The sequence below is a fragment of the Prunus dulcis genome, chromosome 4, assembly GCF_902201215.1.
Source record: "Prunus dulcis chromosome 4, ALMONDv2, whole genome shotgun sequence".
Lineage (NCBI taxonomy): Eukaryota > Viridiplantae > Streptophyta > Magnoliopsida > Rosales > Rosaceae > Prunus > Prunus dulcis.
Genome location: NC_047653.1, coordinates 9,305,774 through 9,312,774, shown reverse-complemented (window position 1 = coordinate 9,312,774; position 7,001 = coordinate 9,305,774). Strand labels below are relative to the sequence as shown.

Genomic DNA, 7,001 nt, shown 5'->3' with positions numbered 1-7,001 from the left:
AACAAAAACAAAATAAAAACATTATAATTTGTCCAATGATAAACAACACAAAAGGGTAATTAAGACCATAATTTTTGTAGTTCTTTATTATCAAGGATTTAGGTTATTCTCCTTGGGATAATTATCTGCAACAAAATACACCCGGTATATATGCTCATTTATCTCAATCCACCTTACATGTCAAGCCCTGATTAGTCCATAAAATAATTACCCAAATAATTCGGAACGCGAACTTGTGGGTTGCGAGAAATTCAACCACTATAAAATACACCCCAAATAATTAGTTGCTCTCTCACTTGCAGCCTTTGGTTTTTCTCTTACTGCGCATCATTAATTAGAAACCCTAGTTAAGAACTAAGTATGGGTGGCTATCAAGTTCCAGTTGGGTACAGGTTCACGCCTTCAGAAGAAGAACTACTTCTTCACTACCTTCTCCCCAGAGTGAATGGAAACGACTATCCTAAAGGTGTTGTTCCTGACTGCGATCTCTACGGTACAAAAGAACCATGGGAGATATGGAGAGATTTCCACCACTCATCACCAGATGATCAAGAAGACATCTACGTCTTCACCACACTCAAGAAGAAGACTCCAAATGGCTCGCGGTTTTGCAGAACAGTTGGCGCCGCCGGTACCGGAGTTTGGAAAGGAGAAGACTCCGGCAAGAAAATATGTGCTTGTGGGAATGATATTGGCATCAGAAAACGATTTCGGTACATGAACCCTGGCTCGCCCCATGACGACTGTTGGATCATGCTTGAGTTCCAGCTTGATGAATCTCTTGTGCGGGTGCGAAACAAAGAGACAATTGTTCTTTGTCTTGTTAGAAAGAAAGAAACATCGGGCAAAAGCAAATTAGAAGAACGACAAACTCATGAAGTAGACATGCCTTCCCGTGGAGAAATCCAAGCCCAGCATGTGCATGATGATCAGCAGCAGCATATTGACGCAAGTACTTATGATCAACTTAGGGTTTTCGAGGATTTCCTTATGAACGATGTCGAGGGTGAACAGGACACCATGGTTAATCCAGCTTTGCTTGCACAGTACAGTCAGCAGGGCACGAGTATTGAAGATCAACTTAGGCTTTTCAAGGATTACCTTATGAGCGATATCGAGGATTAATCCAATTTTACTTGCAGAGTACGAGCAAAATTAATTCCTCTTTTTGTAGTGTCTCTGTTCTTAATACGACACTCTTAAGTATATATATGTAGCTTGCTTAGTGCATTTGTTTATCTGCAGGATTATTAAAAACGGTTCCAAATTTAATATACAAAAGCATTTATTGGAGTACTTTCATGTAATAACTATTTATACGGTGAAGAATAATAAAACATATACATTACTTAAAGACATGGATATTCAATACTGCTTTATTTAAGACAAAGTTGCGCAAGGAATTAAAAATATTGTGAAGTTAATAGTAGGAGAAAACCACAAGAGCGTTTCAAACAACAGTTAGCTAGCGTTGTCAGGTCTTTTACTATTGCAACCCTGTGAAGTATAAGATTGGAGCTACCAAAATAAAGTACAGAAATCGAGACGTATAAAACATAACATGGAATATCGTGGAAGTGGTACAGATGATTCAGGGACGGACCCAAGATTTCAAAATGGAGTGGGCTAGATTTATCTTAGTGGGCTAGATTTCTTCATCATCTAGTTCCTTCCTCCTCTCCCTCCCTTGTTCGGACACGTTTGCATTACTTGTAGGAAGAACTTTTGTGTTTTTGTTTTGAGGAAGAACGTTGAAGAGCCAATCAGACACCCTTTGTACCCAAGTTCGAGTCCCCCTCCTCGTATACTATATTAATTTATAGTAGTTTAGACTATCACTTGTATCTATATAAAAACTATATATACAATGATTTTACAAGTTCATTTCAAATTGAAAAGATTAAACTTTGTTTAGTGAGGTTCTGAGTCAATCGAATTTCCATTTTTTTTTTATACACATAATTACAACCATCAATATTTCAAATAAAGAGAAATTTGAACAAACCCTCAACCATCAAAATATGAACAAGTTATATAAATTGAAAATACCTGTAGGATATCTATAAATGCCTGGAAAAGGTTAAACAAGCTAATTCAGATTATTTGCAATAAATAATGATCAACCTTTGAAGCAAGATTGATATGAGTTATCAATCCTGAGATGTGCAAAGCTTAAAATAAAAGAACACGCAGATATTTATTTTACGTGGTAAAACCTCACCTCTGGGGAAAATCCACGGGACTCCTTAGTCCAGAACGAATCCACTATAGAATTGAGATTATAAGAAGTACGCACACACACTTGTCCTAGACTCAATCTAGACAATGTTTACCGACTTCTTCGTAACTCAACTTCTGTCACGGGATGATCTTCGACACTCCTTATGTTGAATGCAATACTGGTCGCGATTGCTTCAAGCTCATCGGAGGATAAACACACAAAGTGTCTTGGTGTCCTTAACCATATGAGACACCGACATGCATATGTATGCAATATGAATGATGAATGAATTCGATCAATCACCAAGCAACTGAAGCACTTGATGACTTACCGAGTGAACTGAGTACAGCAGCTTTTCCAAAATAGATTCAATATGCCCCAATAATTTCAGACGTTGGAAAAGCTACCTATCACAAGAAAACAAAACATCCTTTTATTCAAAGCAAGTTTCTCACAAGAGAGAAACTTGCGAGACTAAACTTCCAAAACAATTATTGAAATTGGTACTTAGGTGACGATGGGTAAATTTAAAAGATATTCAATCAAGAACGCAACAACCTTCACACACTTTAGACCTTGACCAAGTACACTTATGACTAGTCAACTGCTAAGCATGAACAACCACAATCAAGAATACACACAGAGCATGCCACAATGTACCTACAACCCTAGAAGATTACTAGTAAGAACCTAGGCACTCAGAAGGACCCGTCAATCTAGGCATCCCCTATGCTAGCAACAATTATGGTGAAAGTGTGTGAAATCATCATAATCAAGTAAACACCAAACAGAATATAATAATGACTAGTCAACTATAAGGATACAAACCCAGAATTTATACAATGACTAGTCAACTACAATTCATACGATGACTAGTCAACCACCAAGAACACAAACCCAGAAATTCATACGATGACTAGTCAACCACCAAGAACACAAACCCAGAAATTCATACGATGACTAGTCAACCACCAAGAACACAGACCCAGAAATTCATACGATGACTAGTCAACCACCAAGAACAGAAACCCAGAAAAATTACAGAGATGCAATCAGAAATTGTTCACCCAGAAACCCACCATTGGGAAAAACTGGGGGTCATTAACCGACCAGGCAATCCACTAAGTAGAAAAAGATTCTTACAAAGGAACACAAGCAAGCTCAAGCAAAACCTAGATCTATTTAGGAAGATGAGCAATACCTCCTTTGTGCAATCTTCTTCTCCAACTTAGCAAAGCTTGAAGCTCAGTTCTTCATGGCAATGGCAGCTCCTTCTCCAGCTCTTTCATCCCATGGCACTAGCTTGCAAGCTCTAACTCAAACAGAAATGAAATTTGGATTCATGGAGAAAATGACCAATTTCTTCAAGAAACCATACTCTTGAAGAAATCAATCTTGAATCTGACCTAGATATATATGATAGAGTGTTTGATCTAGCAAGATGAAGTTTTCATATTTCAAATGCAGTTTTCAAAAAGAAACAATTTGGAAAACTCAAAGATGAAAAATATGAAGGTTACTCTTGAGGAAGAAGAAGCAAAAGTTTGCTATGAAACTTTCCAAAACTTCTCCCCCAAAAGTGACGGCTGCCCAAAGAAGAATTCTTTGGTATTTACACACAAAAGTTCCCTAGGTCAGAATCCCACGTGGCAGCAGAGAGAGAGAAAAACGAATAGGACAAAAAAGTTGGTTATCAAGCTGGCGAGCAAGGATGACTAGTCATCCAAGAAACAGATGACTAGTCATCATTTTATGAAAATAGTTTAATGCAATGTTATGCAATGCACAATTTACCTTTGCCAATTTGCATGAACCTCCATATGATAGTTGTTAGTTAAGAACACCTAGAGAAGCTATTCTCAATCTAAACTTGAGCTTGATAAATAACAATAGAAATCCTATTACAAAGTTGTCAAGGGAAGCCAAAAAAAAAACCCAAAATGCATACATTAACAATCTCCCCCTTTTTGGCTTTCCTTGACAACACACTCTCTAACAACACTCAACCCAAAACCAAACCTATGGAGATGATGAAATGAAGTACCTGCAAAACAAAAACCAAACTCCCAGGCACAAGACAAGCATATTATATCACAGAAATTTGAAGCAATATGCAATATATGCAATATGGGGTTGAGAGTGTTCTCCCCCTTGTTGATAAGGAAAGAGCAAAAAGGCAAATATAGAGAAACAGTAATCAAGTGAATTAAACACAAGTCACATAATCAGATTTGAACAATATGCACATGACACGGTTTGATTACAAAGCAAAACAGCATTTGCTCAAAACAATACAAGAAAACTCCCCCTATCAAGTTGCATAAACTACCCAAGCAAAAAGATCCGCACAATGAGATTACAAAAATATACCACTCAACCTGTCCAAAAATACTCCCCCTGAGTATCATATAACATAAAGGAATTAACCTTTGATGTACTAATCCAGCAAACTGTCCATAAATAGCCAACAAACACAAAAGTGCATCCGACAAAAAAAAAAGAAATGGAGCACAAGTTGCAAGGAATCATACCTAAAGCAATTAAAATCAAGTGGCTGAATTTAATTTCAATGTGTACACATTACACATAAAGAAACTCCCCTAAAAAGACAGAGTTTAAGCAACATATTTATCAAAACAAGGGACAACCAATGAATTTTTCTTTACACACCATAGTGCAACATCAAGACAAAGCACCAAGATTTCAAAATTTAAGGCATCAATCAATGTCAAATTTGAAGAAAGCACCATGCAAGATGAACCCTAAATTTTTGCTCAAAATTGAGGACATGTGAGAAAGAATACAAGAAATAAGTCTCTAGGATGTCCAAAAAACACAACATAGCTTCCAAAAAGCACAAGGAGAAGAGAGTGGACTATGAAATGGACTAGTCACGCATGTCTAAAATTTGAGGTGGCATCAAAAGACCAACAACCTCATAGACACAGCCAAGAACAAAAGAGAGCAAATCAATCGAGATAAGGCTTAGGAAGGCAACATTGATGTATGAAAATGATAAAAACAACCAGCAAGAATGTTGCCAAAACACATGCATCTCAAAGAAACTCCCCCAACAAAATAAATTAGCCAACAATCCAAAACTCATATAGCACAACAGACTCGTAAGGATTTCAAGATTATATTAGGCTAAATCATTGAATGTGGGAACACAACTTATTAAGATAGGGTCATAGACCAAAGTGGCATCATCCAAATACAACCACACATAAACACAGTACTAGTGTTGAAATAGAAGGTGTAAATGAGACAAGGAGAAGACAAGTGAACCTTTGTGTTTTGTGTCATAACCAATGGTCTTGGTTCTTAGAGAGTGAAAATTAATTTCACCAAAAGTCACAAGATCCCTATTAAGCAGACGACTAGTCAACCACAATCAGCATGAGCATATGTTGACTAGTGAACTCAAGCAATATCATAACAAGCAGCAATTTTAGTATCGACCCTGAAGAAGACATGATTTTGATTTTAAAAACACAAACATGAACTAGCAAATATATCAAGTGATCAACGATGTATTAGCTACTATAGCCTAGTCCAAGTCTTCAAGCATAGTAAGTAAGAGAGAGAGAAGATAACCACATGTGCAAACAAAACAATTGCAACTAACTCTGATAGATAGAATATGAATTAGATTTCATGCTCAGAGATAAGGCAAGATGGATAGAGGAGGTTCAGAGCCAAAAGAAAAACATAAGAGATGAAGAAATATCACTCTTGAAGAGACAAGTATATAATGAACCTTCAAGACAAACTCAAAGCATAGACTCAACCTATTTGATTTTCATCACTCAATCTGGCAATTTATTATGTTTGTTATTTGCACATCCCAGACTTAAGTGCATGAGATTCTTCAATCATATCACCTTATACCTTCCTAGAGTCGTGACTACATTGGTCACACTTCCCTTTTTTTTTTTCTTTTTTTTCTTTTTTTTTTAATTTATAAACAAATTGCCTAAGAGAGTGAGATAAGATAGGAGATTATAACAATGATTGTCCACAATGGATCACAACACTTGTCTCACTAAGAGGACATAAAAACACCAAAAAAATTTCATCTAATGGCTCCAAACTAGAAGGGGGAATTATGCACAAATCAGGCAAAGCATAAAATGATTCAAACTTCACACCATCAGAGATCAGAAGAAACATATGTTTTTGACATTTGCACACCAAGTAAACAAAAATTTATATTTGACTAGTCAACTAAAACGAAGATGACTAGTCAACAGTTCTGCAATGGGCTGAAGATAAGGAACAGACAAGCTAATCAATCAATTGAGCAAAGGCCAATGGACTACCTAAGTGTGACATGTTTCTGAAAGTCCAAGGCCTTGGTGAGTATATCTGCTAGCTGTTTCTTAGAGGGAACAAATTCCAAAGATAGAATTTTGTCTTCCACAAGATCTCTAATAAAATGGTGCCTAATGTATATATGCTTAGTCCTAGAGTGTTGAACAGGATTTTAGAAATATCTATACCACTCATGTTGTCACAATAGATTAGAAAGCATGATTGAGCAAAACCATAGTCTTCCAACATTTGTCTCATCCAAAGGAGTTGAGTGCAGCAACTCCCAGCTGCAACATACTCTGCTTCAGCAATGGATAAAGAGATAGATTTCTGTTTTTTGCTATGCCAAGCAACAAGGTTGTTGCTTACATAAAAGACCCTCCCGGAAGTGCTTTTCCTACCGTCACTATAACCTGCCCAATCAGCATCACTATACCCAACAAGATTGACACAAGTGTCATAAGTA

The 7,001-nt window shown here is 36.8% G+C and overlaps 1 pseudogene; it reads left to right on the top strand.

The window, feature by feature from the left end:
* Positions 1-360: 360 nt before the first annotated feature.
* LOC117626687 lies at positions 361-1,073 on the top strand (annotated as a pseudogene).
* Positions 1,074-7,001: the final 5,928 nt, after the last annotated feature.